Raw genomic sequence first — 27,730 nt, 5'->3', positions numbered from 1 at the left:
AGTCCTACCTGGACTCACTTTTTCTAGGAACTAATTATACAGGGTGGGTCTTTGATTCGTACAAATAATTAAACGGTAGATTCTTGAGGTCAAAAGAAACGCTTTTTTTTCAAACCATTTTTTCTGATTCGGGACTGATAAAAAGATATGACTATTTTGAATTTTCATAATGAGCTGTACCGAACCTGGAAAAACAAAATTACCCTCAGAATAACTAGCTAAATCTGTCACACTACACATCTGGGGATCTTTTAAACAAAGTTGAATTCAGCCAAAGTACCCAATTTTTCAAATTTCACATATACTTTTTAATTTTAGAACATCAAAATACTCTAAAACGGCAGATTATACGAGAAAATATGAAGAATGCTTCCATTTCACAAAACGTTCAAATATTCATTAGATAGTGTCCAATTAAGTTTCAATAGTTGGGTTCTTTAAAGTTTTTGTATTTTTATGGTACATAATGGTCATAATGAGAAAACTGGAAGACGTGGGTGATATTTTATGCTCGAAAAAGATTCATCAAATAAATGCAAAATGAAATTCATTTCATTCGATTGAACCGTTGTGAGAACTAAAAATAGCATTTTTTATGGGTTTTCAACAGCCTGTATCTTTAAAACTGAGCCGTGTCGGAAAAAATGGTAAGGGAAAGGAGTATTTCATTTGACCTCAAGTATCTACAGTTGAAATATTTGTACGAGTCAAAGACTCACCCTGTATATTTTGTTTGGGTTGATTTTTCTTTCAGTTGATTCAACATATTTTCAACTCTAGACGGAAATAGATGTCTTCAACGCTGACTTCGCACACGTGACATGCTTCTCAACGCTCGTAAAATGAGGCAAGGGCTTTTGGTATCGTCACTGATGATAAACAAATTGATCTACCACGATAACTCTGAAAGAAAATCATGAGGACCATCTACCCATGTATCAAGCAGTGGCCAATGATGGACGATACTTCGAATGAAACTTTTTGTATTGTTTTTTCACAATTAATGCGTAATATTCGATGGACAACGGTGGATATTGAAATGGCCAACAGTAAGCAAGACTTCGTTTGAGAGATAACATGGTAGAGAAATGAATAGACGAGGTTGAATATCGTATATGGCCTCTTATACAATACTTTATACAGCATTGTATCAATGAGGTTATCAATGAAAGTTTGAGGAATGTTTCGCCAAAAATGTCTGACAAAGCATTGGCGAGCTTTTGTAATGTCTGCGGTGGGTCAGATAAGCGGTGTAATTGTTGTGACATTCCAGACCAGAAATTCAGTTCCGGAAGGCAGAATTGATTTTGAGCACGATTTTTCTTCATCTGTAAATCCGAGCCAATCGTTCGCGACCATCTTCGCGCCACGCCTACTATTTCTACGAAAACCTTCGATCATCCGGAAAACCGTGAACGAAGTAGGCTACAAAATTCAATGATTCACCGCGGCATAAAGTTAATTCTAATTAATAACTCTCAGAACCTTCCGCTCGTTCGAATCCCAACTAACACATGTAAACGTCGAATAATAACGATGATAAATATCGAAAAACCCATAAATAACCACAATAAATCACGGCTACGGTCGCGTCGGCATACGATCGACTTTTTGCATTGCAAAAAGGCCAGATCCGACGAACGGAAAATGTCCAGATAAGTTCCTAGATACGGCCAGCGAATCCAGCGATCGCCCACGCACCTTTTCCCCCCACCCCTCCCCTTCGCGTTCGAAGAACAAAGAACTGTAACGAAAATAAATATAAACAGATAATTAATTTGAGCTACCTTGCGCTTAGCATTGAGATAAGCCGTGGAAATTAGCATAATAATGATGTAGTGCAATAATAGTGGAGCGTTGAAAAATGCGCATAATGAATTAAAGGTGGTTCTCGAGTGCGCCAGACGGTCGGGTGCAGAGGACGTAGCTACGGACATTGTGCATCTATCAAGATCGAATGAATTACATGGTGGGTGATGCAAAAATGTCCAGATAGAGCTAGAGACGGTACGGGGCGATCGTAGATTGCTGGAATCGCCAAGGGCGAGGTAAAAGACGCTTTGGTTGGCCATCTCAAATTCCCATCCGTATGGGTTGGCCATCTTCGATTAGGTATCACGAACCGTCGCGTCAAAAGTTGTCTCGGCCTCTTGGTCCCCTTTTCCCGTCAGATGGCGTTAGGGTGTATTCCTTCACCATACAAACTACTGGCTTCGAATTAAGGAGCCATCAATTCTTTCCATTTTTGTCGATGGGTGAGTTGTGTTGCTCTGACGGAGTCGAATGGAACCGAAACGGTGGTCAGCATCTACTCTTTCGGGACGAGATGGTATTTATATTAATATACATACTTCGAATGACGGGTCAGATTTCAATTGAAAGTAGCAGTTCTTGATACTTTTTCTTTATTTCAACAAGCACTTTCGGCATTTTTGCAGCGTAGGGAAGTGGAAGTGAACTCGTTTCAGGTTGGCACTCACTCCGTTCTAGTTACAAAAAGTCAAGAAACTTATTCCATTACCAACCAAATGCTTTTATGAGAGTGAATGGACTCTCATATTTTGTATTTTGAATGAAAAAGTTGTTCGAAAAACGCAGCCTGAACCGAAATTGACCATGTAAATCTGCAGATTTTTACTGGTACCTTTAGTTGGGGAACCGACGATGCTGAATCCGGATTTACTCCAGCGTCGTGGAGACCTAGTGGATTTTGAAGATTAGATGGTACAAAGAAAAAAGTTTCTATGATGACTGTCAACGGTGGGGAAAGCGTCTGCAGGTTCTCAAAGATGTAAAAAAAATTGTCAGGTGTACATACTCGAGCGTGTCAGATTAGGATACTGTATATGCCTTATTTGTCTCTGATAATAAATTCATGTTAATCTGGCAGTTTGCGTGGTGGGACTGGCCGTACGGAAGAGTTGAAAATGGTAAAAAAAAATTGAAGAATTTCAGATATGTAGAGGATATATCAATTGGACCCAAAGAAAGCTACTTTTCAAGAAACTGACAATTCGGAGATGGTTATTCTCGGTGTTGCAGACGTGTTGACCTATTAATCTGACAATAATCAGGGGGGGGAGGTTTTCTTAATCTTAACACATTGAAGATGACAAGGCATTTTTCTCAAATATTTCCCTTCCTGTACCTCTAATCGTTTATGTAGTCATAATGAAAGTTGTAGATAATAAAATTTAATACAACTTTTGTCTGGAGCAATTTTTCATAACCTCAAGGGCGAGGAGCTTAGCCACACATGCGGAAAGCCAAGGTCAAGTCAGTCTAATGTACATTCATCGCCATATATCTCAAAAACGTTCAAACGTAGGAAAAATTGCTTCGGACAAAATTTGTAGAAAATGTTATGCCCTACAACTTTTTAATGAATGCAAAAACAATTTGAAGCCCAGGAAAGGAGATAATTCGAAAAAACTGAATTTTGTGACCTTAATGGTCAATTTCTATTGTTTCAGCGTGCTGAAACTCTCAGATTATATTTTTTCCGTTATTCTTGAATCATTAGCTTCGAATTAAGAAAAAAAAGCCACACGCTCGAGAATGTACACGTGACGTTTTTGTCTGCAAGTTTGGCGCCCTCCCACACATTTTCGTCACGCTTAAATTGTCAGTTTAAGAGAATGTATACTTTGCAAGATGTAATTAACCACATATATCTCAATCTGACACGCTCGAGTATGCACAATCATCGGTTTTTTTATTATTCTAACAGGCTGTCCCAGACTATATACAGGACTAATTTTTGGTAGAGGTACTTTACAGGGTCCAAGGTATCTCCCTTTATATTGATCTGACAGGGTCGAATAAATCCCGAATGTTTCCATCATGGGCTGCCAAACTATTACAAAAACTCAAGAAACTTATTCCATTGCCAACTGAATGCTTTTGTGGAAGTAAACGGACTATAGTATCGGAAATGGCGAATAGAAGATTTCTGAATGGAAAAACTGAACATGAACGAAAATTGACTCTCTAAATCTCTAGATTTTTACTTGTACCAAAAAATATCGTACTCGCTCTGAAGGTTCCGATCTCGAATCCAAAAAAATTTGGTTTCCTCTTTGAAATTTCACGGGATATTCGAGAAACCGTTTCAAAATCGACGTAATCGATATCATTTAACTAAATACAAATTATAGGGTCTTCGGAGACCCCACATGTAGCTTGTAACTTAAAATTCACCGGAGGGCACCATATTAGCAATTTTCGGAAGTGATTAGCGAGGCCCAGAATGCAGTTGTGAAACTGCCCGGCGTGGAGGATTTCCATCGAAATTAATTCGAAGCACAAGCCAGAGGGGTTTTCCTGTCGATTGTCCCATACGTCGTGTTTATTAATAGCTGTAACGGATCGGACAGATATATTATATTTCTTCCATATGTTCATCAAATAACGTAGTGATTACCGGTACAGTTACTCGAAAATATCGCTAATGGGGACGCTAATATCGACGATTTCACATGAGGATAGTTGGATAGTACCAAGGTTGAACGAATCGAAGAATATTATGGTCTCTGATTCTGTGGTCCGTCCATTAAATACACTCCTGAACAATTGATAGAGATCGATGACCTTTCGTCAATTCATTTCAGGACTTTTTCCTTCAAGATACTAGAGTATATGTAAGATGTCTAAAACTCTGGTGTATTCACTGATTCGATTTTGTTTTTAATTTCGTGGGGATATGGGATCAGTTTCGTTTTTTCCACTGTAGGTAGCGCTGTTTAGAATTTGACAGAGCATTGTCATTTGATATTTGAAAATAATTTCCTACGACGTACGAATATGTTGTATTTATTAGCGATTATTGGTGTGTGAAAATGTATTAGTTTTGAGAAAGGGGTGTAGAACATTCATTTATTCAAAATGTCGTTCAGTAAGTTCAGTTTTCCATATGGACAATCAAGAGCTACAACTAAGAATTCGGTGTTGTTGGAATTTGAAGCAGAACCAAATCAGATGAACGAACATTCGAGACCGATATAGCTAAGTTTTATGGAAACTTCAGCAATATTTCAAAGAAACTGTATTGGAAATATGTTAATGTGAATTATGAGCAAGTATTGAGAATCAGAAATACATAAATCTATTCGAGTCTGTTACTTCAAATATTCTTCCTGAGTAGATATAGTGAAAATTTCCTTTCCGTCAACTGAATGTATTGGATATTTGACCAATCAACTGTGTTTTATTAAAATCATATTGAATTACCCCCTCACGAATTCGAGTTGTCAAACGGAAATTATCTTGAAGAACAGTAAATCCTCATTCGAACCCTTATTCGATAGTGTTGAAATATTGACAAATTTGTTTTTACAACGAAAATTGAGCTGTAAAGCACAAATATTCCTTAACAGCTGACAAAATGCACCAGTTCAAGTTCATATTTTGTACTCGTTGGACGTTGATCGACATTCGATATCAACGCAAAACAAAATAAAACGAGAGATCATTGGACTTCCTTTGGTAGAACAAGGATAGAACGAAGCAAATGACATGGTGGCGCCGCCACGAAACTGATCCCATATCCCCGATTTTCTGAAATGTGGATGCTTTCAAAAAGTGACAAGTGCACACACCAGTGTTTTAGTCATCTTAAGTATATGTATACTCCAGTCACATTTATTTTAGAAGTCGATTGGCCATGAAATAATTTTCTCAAGTTTTTGTAACAAGAACGGAGTAAGGTTGGCACTCATGAAATGTCGTTAATGTCATAACGCCGTTGTCACAACTAATATCAATTTTTATTACGAAAATGCAGAAAGTTATTGAAAAAATAGACACGGTTTCAGAAAGTGCTATTTAGAATTCAGGTCCGCTCATTCAAATAGTTATACCCTGATATTCTAAAATCCACAATACGTCAGACGGTAGCGAACATATTCAATGTAAGAGAATTTATGTAATGTTTCATCTGAATCTAAACGACTTATATTTTAGTTGAATGTTTCCACAATCAGAAAGATTGTGAATGAAGAGGATTACAAAGCATTTCCTTCTATTGGGAGACCCAAAAAAGTGCTGGCATTTGAGAATTTTATGTTAGAGTGAATTAATGCGAAAAGTTTACTACAGGATTTTCGATTAATGTCATCGTAGAATAAGTTCCCGAAAATTGATTTTTATATTTTTCATTCGACTTGTCCTATACATTGTAAATGACTTGAAGGTACCAAAAAATACGTAATTATTATAATTATATCAATGTATTAAGATGAACAGCCACAAATACGAGCCAGTTAATTGTTTATTCATGTGAAATTTTTGTTCAAAGGTGATGTTCATCTTGACTTGAAACTTCCTTTACTTCCTTTTACTTATAATAATCCAAGTCAAATGAAAAATAGAAAAAGTGCTAAAATAAGTGAATGGAGTATATTTTCGATGGAACAATTGATGAAATTTTGGGAAAAATTGATCCAAATATCCAGCCAAAGCCTTAGAAAGCTTTTCCAGTCTGTCAACCGGTTGTTCTGGAGATGACATTTGCCTAGACTTCTCTGCCCAGCAATGCTCGATGGAATACAGGTCTGGAGAGCGTGCTGGCCAGTCCATCCTTTCAGTGAAAATGAGATTTTCACTAATAGCTTCATTTCTCGTATTAATAGCTGGTCATACTAGCATACTCTGGGACCAAGAATGTAGTCAGTGTGGCAGTTTTTCCTGAAAGAACACATACATAATAGATTTTCAGCTCACTAATAAAGAGGAATTTGTACGTGACTCCTATCAATGGTTGAGCAGTGTATTAACACGTTGAAAGTTTCCCGGGGAAAATCATTCCACATCAGCTGTAAATAATGATGATGATGAGGTGATTTATAACGAATCCAATGGATAATCAAAAGATTTTTCGTTAGCATTTGAAGAAACAATAAATGATCGAAGACATTCATACTTCCTTCGGTCCGAGTAAATAATTCAGATTGTGTAACTGATTCCATTATAACTGTTGAAAGTGACAGTGAAAATGTCAGACGATAATTCCGAATACCGTTGCAGGATTGCGTTTTCGCATTCTTATACTTTGACTATAGATCACATCAATAAGTTAAGGCCTGCAATTCTCAACGTTCACAGAATCGACCATATTTTGCCTGTTGATCGCTGTAATTTTTCATCGTATATTGCAATACAGGGATAAATTATTCAAAAATTATGTTCAATTTCGTATAACACGCTCGTTGACCAATATTGGTATAGCGGTAATTCCATAACTCACAAAACAGTCGCTGTAATTCATCGAAAATTGGAGCTCGTGTATTGTTGCTAGGAGATATTCAGAGGATTTCAGATTGAAGAGTAGAAAAAGCTGTAATTCATATTTTCCTTATTCATGGAAACATGAAAAATTACAATGAAAGATGATATTAGCTGTAATTTTTCAATTTACAGTGTAATTTGGCAGTGAACATCGTAATCTGAACAACCCATAGAAGGTGCTCTTCTGAAATATTGGCTGTAATTCTTCAGCGCGAGTAATATGAAGTTTTCGAAACTGGTACTCAGAATGTTCTGAAGAATTACAGCTTATATCTTAGTCGACTCAAATATGACGAATTACAGCGATATCTGCTCGTAACGGTGAAGAATTACAGCGAAAAGTTATCGGTAAGTTTTCATGACAGCTTGTTGTTTGTGCACTGAGAAACGCAGCTGAACTGTGCTTTATGTTACTACACTTTGGTGACCACAAAAATATGTACAGGCTCACTGAATTCGGTTTCCCAACATACAATTCATTCATCTTAGCACAATTTTATTAGTGTTTTTGTACCGTTTTCTTTCAAAAATTCAAGAATGTAATGTTGTGATGATCGATAGAGGAAAATATCTCTCCCTTCTTCATTCCAAAGGACCAAGTATGTATTCCTAGGCGGTAACCTTCTTATGCCGATAAAACAACACGCCCTACCTCGTGAACTTTAACTGCATGTTTCTCATCGACCTCAAAAAGGAACGATTTCGCTCCCATAAGTCACAGTTAGATCGAAGACTTCCTGGACTACATTTATCTCCCTGCCCCTGTTCAGGAATTCAACCGAACCCCGATCCGGTGAAAGGATTTAACGTTCCCAGCGAGGAAGGATTGTTGTCGGAATGATGTAATCTCCACGGCTAATCCGTTAACGTCCTTGCCGCGGGCAGAATCACTCCGGCGAGCGGATCTCGAGAGCGTTCTTTCTTGTCAATCGAGATGGCTTCAGTCGCTCATTATAGTTGAAAAAGAAAAAAGGACGTCACTCCGCGATACCGGTACTATTTTCGCTGAAATGAAGATAATAAGGAGGAATTATAATGATAAATTATGAAGTGCCTTCATTTATACTGTTCTGTACAGGATGTCCAGAAATTAATGCAACGAATAGATGGATTCGGTCTTGTCCATTATCCATTTCCCTAGTTTTACAGTTACAAAGCCACCATTCAATCCTATTAATTCTTCCCAGCCTGTACAGGGTGGGCAAACTTCGTTTTCTACTGAGGGGAACTCGAGAACTATAGGAGCTAGAAGTAAACGGGTGACACATTTCCTAGCTCTTTTTCAAAGAAACAAATAATGGTGCAAACCGTAGACTCCTAAGATTCTTCGTTTTTGAGTTATCAGCAACAAATGAGATTTTGACCTTTTCGAAAAGTTCTCATAACTTCATTGTCTTTGAAGTAACCGATCTGAATCTTGAACCTTCTACAGGCACTTTCTCACGTAGAATCCACCGACAAGCTCAAAATACTTTTCATTTCGAATCATTAGGCTAACTTTCGTTTCTTCAAATGCAAACTTTTATTGAATTTGTTATTTTTGAATTGGAAAAAGTCTTTTGTCATTAGATTCTACGTATAGAAGGTTCAAGTTTCAGATCTGTACCTTCAAAGACAAAAAAGTTATGAGAACTTTTCGAAATCGTCAAATACTTATTTTTTGCTAATAACTCAAAAACGATGAATCGTAGGAGGATATGGTTCCCACCATTCTTTGTTTCTCTGGAAAAGAGCTGCGAAATGTGTCATCCGTTTTCTTCTAGCTGATATAGTTCTCGAGATCCCCTCAGTGGACAACGAACTTTGCCCACCCTGTACAGATTTTCCCTAGATGTAGATGTAGATTTTAGGGAGGATTGCATTATGTTCAGATCAGAGCTGTTCTGGCCACTAAGTCGTCTATAGCTAGCCCTCAAGTCAAAGTCATTAGTGGTCAGTTTGCCCCAATGCCCAGTTTGTGCCCTGAACTGAAAGGGGTAGTACGTTCACTCTTACTTCGACCGAAACACATCAGCTAGAAGCGTGCTCCACATTAATAAGACTATCCAACACCTTGTTGGAGATAACAGAAACGAATAGATGAAACTACAGTGAGATGGAGCATCCACCTTTGATTTCAACACCCAATTCTCCGAATCACAGAAAATCTCCTTCGTGAGAAGAAGAATCAAGGTCCACGTTTGATAATTTGCCTACAAGCATTTGGCAAGTACCCACAATCGATCTACAGCGTCCCGAAAGAGATCATACAGGCGTTCGACAAACAATGCATATCGATCAAGTTCATCTGAACGGTAGTTGCGTAACCGATTGTTGATCACTATTTTCGCGACCGGCAAGAAGAAAGACAGCGTAGACGACTGGCGGCCTGTCATCGACCTGGAATGTCGACAGATCGGCGTGCAGTCATACCGTCGTGCCATAAAGTACATGGACGGGCGGGCGGTATGCTGATGGTCGACTCTTCCAGATTAAATTTAGAGGGTTTAAGAGCGGGGTCTGTGCCAAGAACCTGGGAATGCAGCGGAAGAGGAAGAAGAAGGAGATTCCGAGGATTAGATCGTTGACCATGAGAGTATTCGAAGACGCTGGGAAGCCAAAGCCATCGACAGAGTGGATGTGACTTCATGTTCAAAAGTTCTCATAGCTTTTTTGTCGTTGAAGCTACAGATCTGAACAGGAACTTGAACCTTCTACAAGCACCTTTTCACGTAGAATCCACTGATGAGCACAAAATTTTTTCATGTAAAATCATTGAGCGTTTTTTCGAATGCAAATTTTTATCGAATTTGTTATTTTTGGATTGGAAAAAATCTTCCTTCAGTAGATTCTACGTATAAAAGTGCCTGGAATCTGTAACAAGGAGTCTGCAGACAAAGTGAGGTTTGGTTCAGTATTTGCGTGACAGGTGGCGCATCGTGATGAGATATCTCAAAACGACGCCCCGAGATCGCTTAAGACTACCATCCTCCGTTCGGAAGATTCAGCTGTACACTTGTACAATACTCTTTCCCTTTTTGTATCAAACACAAATTATGAGAACTTTTCGAAATCGTCAAAATCTCAATTTTTGCTCATAACCCATAAACGAAGAATCGTAGGAGGCCACGGTTTTCACCATTCTTTGTTTCTCTGATAAAGAGCTCGGAAAATGTCATCCGTTTTCTTCTAACTCTTATAGTTCTCAAGATCCCTTCAGTGGTCAACGAATTCCGTCATGACTGAGCTAGCAGTGACGAATTTTCGTGGATATCGCGAGCCAACTCCTGAATAATGCATGCCTCGAATTTTTCTTCGGTGCGTCGTCTTATACACGAAAACAACGGCAGGTAACACTCATGAGTTTCGTGTAAATCGACGTGGACACGTAATCGATTCTGTGTGTACAAGGATAAATTCGCGCTATCTGATCGTCGTTGTGTGGGTACGTTCGCTCGTGATTCCGCAAAATGGCAAACGTTACGACGAACGTGAAAACTTTCGTTAAACAATCGACTGGTGGTTCTCTTTTTGCTCACGTAGAATCGATGGACGGGAAACGTCCACCCACCGATGAAATTGAATGGCTAAATTTCGGCTGAATTATGCCAATGCACGATGTTGAGAAGGAGCTCATTGATTTTGGAGGAAATCGGAAAAACGGTTTTCGAGTTATTCGAGTTTAGAAAAAGTTATGGGCACGATTCAGATCGTAATTTTGATTTTGTAGATGTGAAATTTTGCACGTTGGTGCTCACCTGAAGCGTTACTATGAATCCTGATTTTGGTCAGAATCGATGTAGCCGTTATGCAGTTTTTGAAATTCACCGGAATTTCTCGTCTATTTTTTTTTGGTCATCAGGCATAGGGATTTTTCGAACGAATTTCATTTCTGGTTATGACGGAGAGTATGTACTTCTCGCAAAAAAATCCTGATGCTGTCACATCCTATACAGGATGGATCTTTGATTTGTACTTATACTGATTGAGTCTTTGACTCGTACAAATATTTTAACAGTAGATGGTTGAGGTTAAAAGAAACACTTTTTTCCCTTAACGTTTTTTCTGAAAAGGTTCGGTTTAAAAGATACAGGCTGTTGAAAAACCATAAAAAATGTTATTTTTAGTTCTTCTATCTCACAAACGTTTTATCGAATGAAATTAATATCGGAATATAGTTTTTCATTTATTTAATGAATCTTTTTCGAACACAAAATATCACTCACGTCTTCCAGTTTTCTCATTATGACTATTACGTACCATAAAAATGCCGAAAATTAAAAAAACTCAACTCTTGAAACTGGACGCTACCTGATGAATATTTAAACGTTTTGTGAAATAGAAGTATTCCTCATATTTTCTCGTATAATGCGCCATTTTCGAGTAATTTGATGTTCAAAAATTAAAAAGTATCTGTGAAATTTGGGTACCTTGGCTGAATACAACTCTGTTTCAAAGAGCCACAGATGTGTAGAGTCACAGATTCCATAATTACTTTCAGAATAACTAGCTAAATCTGTGTCATTACACATCGTGGATCTTTTAAACAGAGTTGAATTAAGCCTAAGCACCTAATTTTTCAAATTTCATAGATACTTTTTAATTTTTGAACTTCAAATTACTCGAAAACGGCGCTTTTTACGAGAAAATATGTAAAATACTTTTATTTTACAAAACATTCAAGTATTTTTTAGAGAGCGTCCAACTTAGTTTCAAGAGTTGGTTTCTTTGAATTTTTGGTATTTTTATGGTACGTAATGGTCATAATGAGAAAACTGGAAGAAGTAGGTGATATTTTGTGTTCGTAAAAGATTCATCAAATGAATGAAAAACCATATTCCGAGTTTCGTTCCATTCGATAAAACCGTTTGTGAGATAGAACTTAGAATAACATTTTTTTATGGTTTTTCAACAGCCTGTATCTTTTAAACCGAGCCGATTCAGACAAAATGGTAAGGGAAAAAAGTGTTTCTTTTGACCCGAAGAATCTACTGTCAAAATGTTTGTACGAGTCAGACTCATCATAGGATGAGTTTACATACAAGTCACTGACTCTACCTGCATGAAAGCGGTACTTGACTAGTTTATCCCGACGAAAGGCTCGACGTTTTTCCTCGCGATTCTCGGAATTTTCAAATTAATCGCCATCATCGCGAGCGATAAAATAATTGTGACATCAATCGTGCTGGCTCCGCGTACCAATTTACGGCCGCAAATTAAGGAAACTGTCAATAACCGTGCGCCGTTATTTCAGTCAGCCGACCGGCGAGAATTTCGGCCGTAACATCGTTCGGATCATAACCTATAAATCTTTCGGGAGTATCGAAGATAAACGGCCGATTTCGCAGTCGCGGGACAGGTAAATTCCTCCGGTTCGAAAATAACCCCGCCAGTTGATGCCCTCCCCGTGTACGGGGAGAGGATTATCGTCTTTCAACGTGTCATAAATGCGGATTCTGGAGTCGCCGAGACGTTTGATTTACGCGCGCAGGTAACTGCAGCTATTCAAGAGGCATTCGGACGTGTTGTCGCGCGACGTTTTTGAAATATCGCATCGCGGCGTATTTACGACTGCTTTTCGGATTGCACGTCGTTTCCTCCCACGCGAAATATCTGTCACAGTTTCACTTTTGGCTGTGTTCCCTCGAACCCCGATCTAAATGCACTCCGTTACAACCCACCTATCGTACCTAGTTCTACCACTGCTGGAAGTACGATTTTCTGGCTGGCGTGCAAACACGTTGGGAGCAGAAATCAGAGTGGTGAATAAGTGTGCTTTTTCCCCTATTCTAATCAGCTCTATCACTGCTGGGAATGCGACTTTCTGGCTGACATGCAATCCCGTTAGGAACATAAATCAGAGTGTCTGGTATTTCATTTCCTGAGATCATAATTCTAGATTTTTCACAGGATATAGGTAACGTGGATGGTCCAAAAACTAAACCCAACTGATGCCGACGTTCCGCGGATATATTTCCACTTCTTCAACTTTGCTCTGAGGAAGTGGAAATGTATCCGCGAAACGTCGGCATTAGTTGGGTTTAGTTTTTGGACCATCCACGTTTCCTATATCCTGTGAAAAATCTAGAATGAATCAGAGTTATTAACAAGTGTGCCTTCTTTCCTATCCTAATCAGTTCTATCACTTCTGGGAGTACGATTTTCTGGCCGGCGTGCAAACACGTTGGGAGCGGAAATCAGAGTGGTGAACAAGTGTGCCTTTTTTCCTATCCTAATCAGCTCTATCACTTCTGGGAGTGCGACTTTCTGGCTGACATGCAATCCCGTTAGGAACATAAATCAGAGTGTCTGGTATTTCATTTCCTGAGATCATAATTCTAGATTTTTCACAGGATATAGGAAACGTGGATGGTCCAAAAACTAAACCCAACTAATGCCGACGTTTCGCGGATATATTTCCACTTCTTCAACTTTGCCCTGAGGAAGTGGAAATGTATCCGCGAAACGTCGGCATTAGTTGGGTTTAATTTTTGGACCATCCACGTTTCCTATATCCTGTGAAAAATCTAGAGTAAATCAGAGTTATTAACAAGTGTGCCTTTTTTCCTATCCTAATCAGTTCTATCACTTCTGGGAGTATGATTTTCTGGCTGGCGTGCAAACGCGTTGGGAGCAGAAATCAGAGTGGTGAATAAGTGTGCTTTTTCCCCTATTCTAATCAGCTCTATCACTGCTGGGAATGCGACTTTCTGGCTGACATGCAATCCCGTTAGGAACATAAATCAGAGTGTCTGGTATTTCATTTCCTGAGATCATAATTCTAGATTTTTCACAGGATATAGGAAACGTGGATGGTCCAAAAACTAAACCCAACTAATGCCGACGTTTCGCGGATATATTTCCACTTCTTCAACTTTGCCCTGAGGAAGTGGAAATGTATCCGCGAAACGTCGGCATTAGTTGGGTTTAGTTTTTGGACCATCCACGTTTCCTATATCCTGTGAAAATCTAGAATAAATCAGAGTTATTAACAAGTGTGCCTTTTTTCCTATCCTAATCAGTTCTATCACTTCTGGGAGTACGATTTTCTGGCCGGCGTGCAAACACGTTGGGAGCAGAAATCGGAATGGTGAACAAGTGTGCCTTTTTCCCAATCCTAACCAGCTCTATCACTGCTGGGAGTGTGACTTTCTGGCTGACATCCAATCCCGTTAGGAACATAAATCAGAGTAATGAACAAGTGTGCCTTTTCTCCTAACCTAATCAGTTCTATCACTGCTGGCAGTAAGATTTGCAGACCCATTAGAAGCAAAAACCAGAGTGGTGAACAATTGTGCCCTTTTGACCTCATCCTTTTTGGTTTTTTCGCCTGGAGTACGATTTTATGGCTGGCGTGCAAACCCGTTAGAAGCACAAACCAGGGTGGTGAACAGTTGTGCCCTTTTTGCCTCATCCTTTTTGGTTTCTTCGCTGAAAGTGCGATTTCTGGCTGGCGTGCAAGCCCGTGGAATTTTCACTTAGAATTTTTCTGACCGCCTCAGATTTTTTGGATTTTCATGATCTGACCCAATGTAGGAAATGCTTTTCGCACGTTGGGTGAAATTTAGAAGTAACTTTTCAGCTAAAGAGTGCCTTTCCACTTTCCATACAAAATTACGATATATAGCTCGGTTCTATCGCAGTTGCCTGGTGGATCTTATGCCCTCAAATGGAAACTATGCTAGATTGTTTGACCAGGAATTATTCTACGGGTAGCTTGCCTGTAAGAGTGATCTTACAATAAAGCATTATCCTTCGGAATTAGAGTCACGTGACCGCGTTCGAATTCCTCCCCGTATACGCTGCATGCCCGCGTACTATTCTCGGAACCCTTCAAGTTTTCTTGGGCGTAACCGGGGACTTCCCTAAATGGAACGACAGAAGAACGGCTAACGGTCAGGTGCGCTGGATCTTCGGAAGGACTACGGACTACGCTGAACGGTGACGACAGAGAGAGCCAGTCGTGAATTATTCATCGTTGTCCGGCGATAGAGGTGACGTCATTCACCGCCGGGTTTCGACCCTTGAAATGGAAGAATTCTGGATGTGACCGGTGCTGGGCAGAAGCAGATAGTGACCTCGACGAAACAATGAAAAATACAGGTTGTAAATTGGAAATTTTGGGTTTTGATGAATTCGAATTGAACGCCCTGTACATTTCTGGTCCAGGAAGGACATAGCCTTATTGTTCATTAGTAACGATAAGCCAGAAACAATGCGAATTTCAACGATTTTCGGCACATCTTTTTGGCTGGCGTGCAAACCTGCTGGAAACAGAAACCAGAATGGTGAACGAGTGTGACTTTTTCCCTATCCTAATCAGCTCTATCACTGCTGGGAGTGCGACTTTCTGGCTGGCGTGCAAACCCGTTGGAGGCAGAAACTAGAGTGGTGGAAAATTATTTGGCACCCTTCCCCCTTATCATTTTTGGTTTATCTTCGCTGGAAGCACGATTTTTGGCTGGCAGGCAAACCCGTTTGAAGCAGAAAACAGAGTGGTGAACAATTGTGCACCCTTTTCCCTTATCCTTTTTGGTCTCGCTTCTCTGGAAGTAAGATTTCTGCCGGCGTGTAAACCCCTTGGAAGCAGTCAACAGAGTACACGACCGTTTCTCCACTTAGTGAATTCACCTTCTTTGAATTGCTAATTGTATTTCATTCCGAGGAAAAGTAGATTGAAGTAGACTGTTCCTATTCCACCTATTGTATTGCGCTTTTCACTTTCACTTTTCACTGGTGCCTGTTGTGTTTCTTGTCGCGAACCAATGAGTTTTGACATTCACTAGTAATCGCTAACACCCCAGATAACACGGAACCTTGTCTTCTAGCTCAGCCATCTTGAATGACGATTTTCGGTGAAATAACGTATTTCGATGACTACTACCTTCTGTCAAAAAAAACCTCACTTTTGAAAACATCCTGTATCGAGTCGAGGATTCCCAAAAGCTCTCGTGGACCTGGCATCGAAGTTCCAAAGAATTTCTCTCGAATCGCGTCTGTTTACAATCCCAAACAAAACACATTGTACCTAAATTCGGGAACGTCGCCGTCGGAATTCCCGAACGTACAAAAATACGACTCATTAGAGACGTTGAGCCGTGGAATGAAAGCCTCTCGAAAAATCCGATAACCGACTCCCGTCTAGTAGGCATTAGTCAGAACAAATTAAGATTTGTATCCGGGCCTGTTGCGACCGATTTATAACAACGGATTGGGAAACATTTCACTTTTTCCAACGCGTATTATGTACGGGTGGGTGTTCGTCTACGACGACGGAAGAAGCGGAGGAATAGACGGTTAATTAGAGCGTTGATTTGTCGGCGTAATGAATAAGGACGGTAACAGATGTCGGGAGGCATCAAACGAATTGGCGGTGCGAGCAGGAAGTGGCGAAATACGTCGCCAAATCATCAATCCCGATTGTGAATTCGCGTGTGGGGCTTCGATTTTCTGTTTCACGTCGAGATATTGAGGCGCCTTATCGAATTCCTTGCCATTGGAGTGGACATCGACACTGGGGGTTGTTTTCCTTCTTGACTTAGAGGGAATGATGCTTCTTTCGAATGGGGAATTTTAAACTGAATAAGTATGAGTTTAATTCATGATTTTTTCAAATTCACCGAGGAAACTATTCAAAATCATCCTTCAATATGGGGTTTTAAAATTTAAATCGCTTTGTGCGGAGTTCACGATTTGGCAACAGCGCATACAAGACAATGAAAAGAACAATGTCCGATCAGCTTGTTTATAAAATAACAGCTGTTGATCTACAGGCTCGTACTTACTGGCGAGCTTCAACTGCAACCGGCCATAAAAATCCCATAAAATTTAACGATTTTCCTCGTTCGTCGCAGACTTCATAGACAGCCATCTTTGTCTATCTCATCAAGATAATGCATTTGTTGTCCTTTATTAGCAAGGCATATTTCAGTCGATGTTGCAAACTTTTGCAATCCATATGAAACGCTATAAATTTTGAATACCCATTTTTATTTTTCATTTTTAAGTGTTTGAAATAATTTTTTTTTTGGGAAACGGTTGAAATGGTTATTTCAAAATGTGACGTTCCAAAGATATTTCATAAAAAATACATCATTTTCCTCAGAAGGAGTATTCCCTATTAAAATTATGTTTATCCCCTATTGATATGTGGTTTTCGAGGATTATTCATGGAAAATTTTGTTCATTTCAATCGGAAATAAAAAAGAAAATTATTTTTGATACTTCTCAGAAAAGAAACCAATTTAGGCTTTGCGCCCATACCTCATCAATTTCTAGTATCTTACATCTGAAGTGTGGATAGATGGTTCGTTTACTAGTAAACATGATGTCAGATAGAAGGTTTCGTGTTTTTGTTGATGATAACAGTAGTACTTTCAAAACTTTGAATAACCGTCTTCCACAAGGATCAGTTTTAGTGCCTCTTCTTTTCAATTTATATCTGTGTGATACCCCTACTACTTCTTCTGAGGAATTTATATTTCGGGGAATTACTTTTTCGAGTGGCGTTGGCGTCCCAACCCAAATAAAACCGAGGTTTCGTGTTTCCATTTGAATAATCATCAAAATTATAGAAAATTGAGTGTCGTTTTCGGTAATTCTTTTTTGGAACCTAGTTCTACCACATTTTCTGGCTGGCGTGCAAACACGTTGGGAGCAGAAATCAGAGTGGCGAACAATTTGACTTTTTCCCCTATTCTAATCAACTCTATCACTGCTGGGAGTACGACTTTCCGGCTGAAATGCAATCCCGTAACTTCAATCCGAAATATCTAGGAGTTAAGTTGGATTCCTCGATAAATTTCAAAGCCCATTTGGAAAATTTGCGTCTAAATTTAAAAACTTAAGGGCTATTCATGCAGTTTTAGAATCATTTTTTAATTGAATTGTGAATTTTAGGTCATTTTGACATATAGAACTCAATTTTATTATCTCACAGAAAAAATCGTATGCTACCTCGTTACGCTAATCACTGCTAAAACTGTATCTTATACACAAGAAAATAAAAATTGAAATGCTTTTTATCGAAAGTATACCCTCACTTCTCATTTACACCCTGTATATTCATATTGATGGAACTGAACTTCCAAACAACTTATGGCAGTGAAGACCTCATTCTTCCAAGAATCTGGTTCATATAAATTCATAACTAATCTCAATGTATCCAGCAGAATGGAAAAATCAAGGTCGAATGCCATTTTCGAAGACTGCCTCCTGTATTGCAGAAGCTGGTCGACTTGTTTTCGGTGGAACTTTTATAGAAATGGAAGTTTTTATGGCGATGCAACACCCACCAGATCTAGTTTCCTAAATTCGTCGACTACTACTGGAGTGAAGAATAAAACGAAAAAAAAACCAAGCTCATGAACGAAAGATGTAGAAACAGGAAAAGACTACCAAATTTCACGTCTGAAATTTGCAATTGCTAAAAGACCAGGGAGAATGCTGTAAGATCTTTGATATCACTGTCTGCGGCATGGAGAAATAAAGAAGTTTTTGAAACAAATAATAAGTTAGAAATAACTATGAACTCAAAAAGTGGGAACAAACACTGCCAACAGCTTGATCTAGTTATGGAAATAAGACCAACTTTTTCCAATCAGCTCCTTAACAAGACCCAAGCAATTCGTCGATATAACTTTTTTTTTTTTTTCATGAGATCGAAGAGGCGGTCATCAAAGTGACATATACAGAACTACATAATTCATCGCAGAGGTGAACGTTCGAAAATTATTCATGATTTAATGAGCTCAAATTCAAATCCTATTATCGAAGGATTAATACGCGATATTTCATTGGAAATTCGATTGCGTGGGTCGGGCAGTTTGCGGTAAATTTTCACAATACCTGGCTCCGAGAAGGGGCCAAATTAATTATCACCCGGCTTTAAACACCTTCGAGATTTTTTTTATCGTCGACGCCCACAACACAAGAAATTTTCATGTTGGAAGTCCCCTAAACGCAGGTTAAACTTGTAGCAATTGATAGTAATCAACTCCAGATGTGTTTCAGTAGCCCATTGTCGCACATACGCACTACAAAAATCATTAAAAGCCATCAAATATCAGGAGGACCATATTTTGAGCATACGCCTTCACACATGGCATGGTATGGGGAGTCCGGGAGTGTTGAACCCCCTTTTCAGTCTGAAGCCACTTAAATTGTATCTGTAAATGGTAGCAACTCATCTTTATGCGTGAAGATATCATGCCCATATAGTTAACGATAGATGATAGTAGAGTGACAGTGAGATGAATATTTTGAGCACAGCAATTTTTTTTTAGGAACCGAAAATTGGCTCATGTCTCCCTAACCCATGGGAGAGTTGAACAGGGGGCGAGGGAGACTTGACCATAAGTTTGGTCATCAGGAAACCATTGAAAGAAAACAATTTCCAATGACCAACGATTATCTATGTCAAGGTTTTCATCATCAGATGTATCAGCATATGAAATACATATTTTCTATTTCAGAGTCACTTTAATTCACTTATTTTCGAGATGTTTTTCACTTTTTTGAACCTTTGTATATTTTTTCATATTTATTTTCATTATTCAATTTGCTTTTTTTGATGCGAACTATTTTCTAAGCTCAGTGTAGGAAACTTGGACCACTGATTATGTCTCCAGACCATAGCATGGGTCAAGTCTCCCGCACTCCATTTTGGTCTATTCAGCAGATGTTTTCTTGAAACATCTACAACTATTATTAAGAAGGCTCATCGTTTGTAAAACAATATTAATCAATGAAAGCAATAAAACTAAATAACACCACGCACCTATGAAACTTTTCAGACAGTGTAACAAACAATAATTATTCAATTTCTTACTTTCCTAACAACAAAATCACGTTCAACCCTCTCACTCCCAAACTGTTCTGATGGCGGCCAAAATGAAGCCGCCTACTAGTTGTGCCTTGTTACGAGTATGACGCAAGCTATTCACGATACCGGTAGCGCGAAATTTGAATTGAAATACACTGCGCAAAAAAATTATTGCACATTATGGAAATCTCAAATTTATTCTACAACTGAAGGTGTTCTCAATGATAATTATTTTTATCAGAATTATGCATGCATATGTTATCCACTTTCAACGGTTTTCTTCAATACAGATGTTTTTTCCCAGCAGGAATAAAAAAAGATGATATCATCAGATTTTGAATGTATTGGCTCCATTCTAAAATCAGTTGTTCTCGATCAATTCTAGTGATCAATAGTTTTTCTTTCGTTTGATTTTCTACACTCGATCGCTATGCAATGCGAAACAATTTGACCCATGGAATTTGACCCAAGGAATGTGCCCAAGCGGTAGTTTTGAGAGAAGAAGGGTGGACATACACAAGAATTGCAGAAAGGTTTGGAGTTTCCCATACAAGTGTGTCCAGAATGTTGCAGCGATTCAGGGAGACAGGTGTGAATGTCCGAAGACCAGGACAGGGTAGACCACGGGTAACAACTGCCATTCAAGAACGTTACTTGAGAGTTTCTTCGTTGAGACAACGGTTTGCAACCGCTCGACTCCTTAAAATTCAGTTTGAGCAAACTCATGAGGTGCAAATTAGCACTCAGACAATAAGAAATCGCCTCAGAGAATATGATTTAAGGCCTCGTGTCGCGGCAAGGGGCCCAGCTCTTACCCCAGCCCATCGAAGGGCGCGTTTGGATTTTGCGAGAGAGCATATCCATTGGGAAGAGGCCGATTGGGAAAGAGTTCTCTTCACACACAGATGAGTCTAGATTCTGCCTCTACCATTGTGACCGACGTTCCCTTGTATACAGACGTCCACATGAAGGATATGCTCGGTGCAATTTCCTGAATACTACTGGTCTCGGGGGAGGATCGATTATGGTATGGGGTGGAATATCTTCGACTGCTCGCACAGACCTAGTGGTCGTTGATAATGGAGCTATGAATGCTGATAAGTATATAAGGAACATTCTTGAAGAGCATGTAGTGCCATTTGCCCCATACATTGGTGATAAATTCATTTTTATGGACGATAATGCCAGACCCATCGTGCGCGCATCGTTCAGGAGTACCTTGAAGAGGTTGAAGTCTCTCGAATGGAATGGCCAGCAAGTAGTCCAGATCTCAACCCGATTGAGCAGGTTTGGGACAACCTCAATAGAAAGCTGAGAAGTTCAGAAAATCATCCAGCTACTCTTAATGACTTAGGATTCCAACTCGGAGAAATCTGATTAGATCAGAACATTTTAAGATCACTCATTTTGAGTATGAACCGTCGTTGCCGAGCTGTAATTAACGCAAGGGGTGGAAATACCAAGTATTAAATCACTTATCAGCATTTCAGTATTTTGAAAATTGTTCATTTCTCTTCTTTCACATAAGATTCGGTGAAATCCTGAATTTTTCTTTCATTTAATGTATCTTGTTTCGTTCAAAACCTTCCCGAGAGAACATAAAAATTAAGTTATGAAGTCAATGCAGAGTTAACTTTCATTAAAATTGAGATTTTCAGAATGTGCGTTAATGTTTTTGCGCAGTGTATTTGAGGTGGTTCAAGTCTCCCGGACTCCCCCAAGTACTGAAAATTTTATTTTCTAAGTGCAAAAGGTGAATTTTCTCTCAAGTATACAGATCAATTTTTGAGCAGTGTGTTTTATTTTTCTTCTTCGGCCTATTTCGGGCAATTCTGCCCTTTAAGATCTCTTGTATTTACGTCTAATAATAATCCTTCAGGAGGCCTTACAGTTACATTACTGCAGTAGCGCTATATCTGCCGGATATGACTGATGGCACTTCGGAACCCTCGTAAAGGATAACGGACCAAAATGGAAGATTTTCAATCTCATCTCCTCTGTTATCGTTTCCAGATGCCCCCATAACTCATTCGTTCGTTTAAGGAGAAACAGTCTCCGCACTTATTTGTCACAAGTTGATGGCGATATAAATTATTAATTGCATATAATAACACGTCCGTAATACCGACATCAGCCTCCATGTGAAAGGAAAGCACCAGACATGGAAAAAATGATCGTTAATATTCAGTCCGGCTCGTAACTCATAATTCAATAATTGCGGAAATCGCTAATTGTCCCGCAAAGATATGGACATAATTAGGGGGCTAATTGTCACGCGGAAGAAAAATGAAAACTGCTCGACACTTTGGTCAGTGATGTGCGCCATGAGGTGCGTTATTAATCATCACCCACGATCGACGTTTATATCGAGAAAGATAATCGCGTTAAATAAGTGTTTTCCAGCTGGAAAAATCGAATAATTATTATGTTTAACACTCACTGTGAAAATTTCTATACTCCATTCACTTTTATTCTAGCACTCGGTTGGCCATGGAAATTTGACACATTTCACTCTGTGTAGTACGAAAATGTGGGGCTATGAAGCTTTTCAAAACATTTTTGGGTTTTAAATCAACGCTATGTTGCCCGTTCTACGTAACAGTTTCTGTTATTACTTATTTTATCACAATGTCGAATCTCTTCGGAAAATATGTGACGAACATGATTGAAGTTTATACAAACTGATTGAAGGCATACCAAATCCAGTTATTTGCATGGAAAATTCAAGAGATCAGTATAATATCATAATATGCACTAGCTTGAGGAGAGTTAATGTTCGTTATCTTCTTTGGCTAAAGTTTGAATACTTTACATCAGTTATAGATTTCAAAAATATTAACCCGAAGATGAAATGCATTTGATGCGGTATTTGGGAATGGGTATCTCCCGAAGGAATTAACAGATAATTACAAGAATGTTTATTCCTCAACAAAAATCATCTTGCATCAATATAAGTAAAAGGAATTAAAGGAAGATTCAAGTCCAGATGAACTTCACCTTTGAACAAAAATTTCATATGAGTAAACAATTAACAGGATAACTGGCGCGTATTTGTGGCTGTTCATCTTTATACATTGATATAATATTAATAATTAGGTTTTTATTGGTAACTGTAGACATTTACAATGTATAGGACAAGTCAAATGAAAAATAGAAAAACAATTTTCGCGAACTTATTCTACGATGACATTCATCGAAAATCCTGCAGTAAACTTTTCGCATTAATTCACTCAAACATAAAATTCTCAAATGCCACCACTTTTTTGGGTCTCCCAATAGGAGAAAATTCTTTGTCATCCTCTTCATTCACAATCTTTCTGATTGTGGAAATATTCAGCTGAAATATAAGTCGTTTAGATTCAGATGAAACATTATATAAATTCTCTTACATTGAATATGTTCGCTACCGTCTGACGTATTGTGGATTCTAGATTATCAGGGTATAACTATTTGAATGAGCGGACCTGAATTCTAAATAGCACTTCCTGAAACCCTGTCTCTTTTTTCAATCACTTTCGGCATTTTCATAATAAAAATTGATATTAGTTGTGGCAACGGCGTTATGACACTAACGACATTTCATGAGTGCCAACATTATTCCGTTCTAGTTACAAAAACTTGAGAAAACTATTCCATGGCGAACCGACTGCTAAAATAAATGTAAATGGAGTATAAATACTTATTGCTGAAACGGTTTAATTCATTTTTTCTTTCAAACGTTCCTCATACGAGTACTCGTATTCCAAGTTATATTATTAGAGACTTGCACTTCATATGAACATAAACGTGCTCGTATAAACTGCTCTTTTGTTCGGAGAAGGTGTAGGGGAGGTTAGTAGATGTTTGTGTATAGTTTATCCAGCAGCATTAAATCAATCAATTCATTTTCATCCCATTAAAATCCGCCCAATTCAATCAACGATGAAAAAGTCGAAGGAATTCCTGAGCGATGGCATTGTTGTTGGCATTTTCGAGTGTTTGTCAGTGAGAAGGAGACATCGTTTGCATCTCGAGAAGTGCGACTTGCCATTTAAGTCGGTCGTAGGCGTCTTGCCATATTTTCAAAAGTTATAAATCGTCCTCAGACCGAAGGCAACGAACTGGCCTTAACTTGCATTGTTCTTAATGATGCATTAAATTTATACGAGAAGAAACCTATACAAAGTTCGAGCACGTGAAACATTGTTATAACGCGGTTATGTAAAGATAATAAATACTACTTGTTTGTTTTGAATTTTATTGGAGGAAAATAACCGAAACGTGGGTTCTTCTGATTCGGGGCAGATGGAATTCACGACCTGTTTTCTGCTTCAGCTTTCACGATTCTATAACGATACGAGGATGCATTGATATCTAGTTAGCCTAGACCAGTTCCATGCATAAAAAAATTATTGCGTTACCATAGCAACGAACAATAACTCATTAGAAGTGTCAATGTGGAGTTTGAGGTCGAAAAAGTAAACCAGAGTTACGCAATAAATTAAATGGAAAAAGATGTTCACCGAAATTGTGAAGATCGAGCCATCATCAAGTACCTGTATTTAAAAGGGGTTAAGAGGTAAGCAGATTTATGAAGATATGCTTAATACCCTTCCTTGGTGATCAATGTCCTTCGTATACGACCGTGAAAAATTGGACTGCAGGCTTCGAAAGAGGTTAATTTTCCATTGAAGATGATGACAGATCGGAAAGGCCAGTTACTGTGTCAGTCCCCGAAAATATCGATGCTGTTCATGACATGATTTTATTAGACCGTCGAATTGGGCTAAAACGGATATCTGAAGCACTGAATACTTCATTCGAACGCGTTCATCTTATAGTTCAAGTCAATTTGGACATGGGAAAAATTGCTGCAAAATGGATCCCTAAATGTTTGAATGTTGACCAAAAGCGTGCAAGGGTAAAAGCATCGCGTTCGATCTGTGCTCGATTTGAAAACGATGTAGACTTCTTAAACCGAATTGTTACTATGGATGAGACTTGGGTACATTTCTACGATCCAGAAACAAAGCAACAATCGATGGAGTGGCGACACTCTGGTTCTCCAAGACCTAAGAAGTTTCATGTCCAAAAATCTACTAGAAAAGTTCTTGCTTCAGTTTTTTGGGATTGCCATGGAGTAATCATGATTGATTTTTTTGATAAGGGTAGAACAATAACCGGAAAATAATATTGGACATTACTGACCACTCTAGGGGAAAAAATTAAAGAGAAAAGACGCGGAAAGCTATCCACAACTGTTTTGTTTTTGCAGGACGACGCCCCTGCACACAAATCTCATGTTGCCATGCAAAAAATTCCTGATTAAGGGTTTGAATTACTAGAACACCCCCCTTATTCACCAGATTTGGCTCCATCCAGAAAAGACCACCTAATCCTGTGTGAAATGCAGAAGGACCAAAATGACATCAATAAACAAAACGCAGGATACACCGATTAAGCTCCTCGTGCACTTCGCGGTGATCGATTCGGTTCGAGAATAGATCGGATCGTTTTTAGAACGGTCGCCGAGACTCAGGAATGCCACTTTCGATCGGTGGCAATTACGGCACAAAGACGTGCGTTTCTGTAAAATTGGCAAATGCTGGCCCTAATGCAATCCTCGCGCGGGTTATGGAAAGACTAAAAATAATGAGACAGTCCGCAGACATAAACAAGTCGACATTCCTAATTATTTTGACGTGGGAATGCGAACGCTCCTCGTTTTCTGCTTTATAAATAGGGTGAATCTGGAAGGTAATTAGGGTCATCGGCAGTCGGAATGCCATTCAGGAGAGGCTTATCGAAGGGAACTCCTTAGAACGGGAATCGTGGCCTGGCACAACACAACATTAATTTTCTTATAGCTAGGGACTCCTTCGAGGATATATTGAAAAATTCTCAGCCTACTATAGAACCAAACAAAATTTCAATATTTTATTACTCAACATATTCTACTCTCAATTAAAAAAAATATGTTTCATCTTGCTCTGCAAACCAGACCTCCACAGCTTTTAGACGTGTTTATCCATTAATCTGACACTAATAAGGGAGGGTTTTCTAATCTGACAATTTGAAGATGATAACAAGGCATTTCTTTCAAATATCTCCTTTCCTGTACCTCTGATCGTTTCGTTATTCATTATGAAAGTTGTAGATAATAAAATTCTAAACAACTTTGGCTCAAGCAATTTTACATACTTTCAACCATTTTCGAGTTGGAGGGCGATATAGGGGAGGAGCTTAGCCACACCTGCGAAAGACCAAGGTCAATATAGAAACTCAGTTTAAGGTACATTCATCACTATATACCTCGAAAACGTTCAAACGTAGAAAAAATTGCTTCGGACAATATTTCTAGAAAATGTTATGACCGACAACTTTTATAATTGAAGCCCAGGAGACGCGATAATAAAAAAAAACTGATTTTTGTGACTTTGGAAACTGTCAGATTATATTTTTTTTCGTTATTCTTGAATCGTTAGCTTCAATATAAGAAAAAAAGCCACCACGCTTCTTGCAAGTTTGGCGCCCTCCCACACATTGTCATCCATCATTATCAGATTAAAAGAATATATACTTTTAAACATGTAATTAACCACATATTACTATACTGACAGGCTGTCCTAGACAATTCCCCTTATATACAGCCCTAATTTTTGGTAGAGGTACTCTACAGGGTCCAAGGTATCTCCCTTATATCAATCTGACACGCTCGAGTAATCCAGAATTTCCTTCTTGGGCTCCAAAAACTATAATCATTCCATATTGTTTTATGGTTATGTTTCGATGGGAAACAGCTCGTACTGCTGAAAAAGTATGCATACTTGAAAGATAACCCATGCTGTTCGTATTGGGAATCAGAACGGAAGTCCCTATTATGGATTAGAAAACAATTACACTCGAATTAAACGTTGCATTTTCTTCAAATAGTAATCGAATATTTCTGGGTCAGACGGTAAACTCAACAATAACAATCGTCAATGGCCTGCAAGCTTGCGTCCATTGTTTGAAATTCGAGACACGATCGATTTCATTTTCATCGACGAAACGGTTGAATGAATGTTCTTGAACCCAAGCAGCGTTTCCGAAAGAAATTCGAATTTTTTTTTAATCGATATCCCCTATTGCCGTATCTTTGTTTCTTTATCTTTATTTAATTGGATACATGTATTATAGCGGACCTGCAACGTCTCTAGACCTTTCCAAAAAAATGTTTCTTCTTGCTCTGCAAAACAGACCTCCACAGCTTTTATTACCTCCTCATTGGAAGAAAATTTACGACCTTTTAAACTTTTTTTCAGTTTAGGAAAGAGATGATAGTGATATGGAGCCAAATCTGGTCAATAAGGGGGGTGGTGTAGTAATTCAAATACTAAATCACGAATTTTTTGCATGGCAACATGAGATTTGTGTGAGGGGCATTGTCTATGCCTCCAATGCCTGCATGATGCAAGATCAGCGTTCATGCAATTCGTCGAGAAATATTGTCGTATTGTTGCCTTCTTTTTGAGTTTTCGTGAGGTATGGATTAAGACTGCGCAAATACGAATAAAAAAAAGTCCATTCCGCGATTTCACCACGCACAACGAAGCATATAATTGCGCTTTCTCCGAATCATTACAGTTTATGCAATTTTCCGATACATCCAGCCTCCCACGTGAC

At 38.8% G+C, this 27,730-nt stretch overlaps 1 protein-coding gene across 1 annotated transcript in view; it reads left to right on the top strand.

Annotated features, from left to right (window-relative positions):
• The window catches only part of LOC123313329 (death-associated protein kinase related), a 147,799-nt gene that overhangs the window by 80,312 nt on the left and 39,757 nt on the right, over window positions 1-27,730 (top strand). The gene's annotated exons all lie outside the window — the stretch shown is intronic.

This window comes from Coccinella septempunctata, chromosome 5 (assembly GCF_907165205.1).
Source record: "Coccinella septempunctata chromosome 5, icCocSept1.1, whole genome shotgun sequence".
NCBI classification, from domain to species: Eukaryota; Metazoa; Arthropoda; class Insecta; order Coleoptera; family Coccinellidae; genus Coccinella; species Coccinella septempunctata.
The sequence above is the reverse complement of the archived record's forward strand: the minus strand, read 5'-3'. Positions and strand labels throughout refer to the sequence as shown.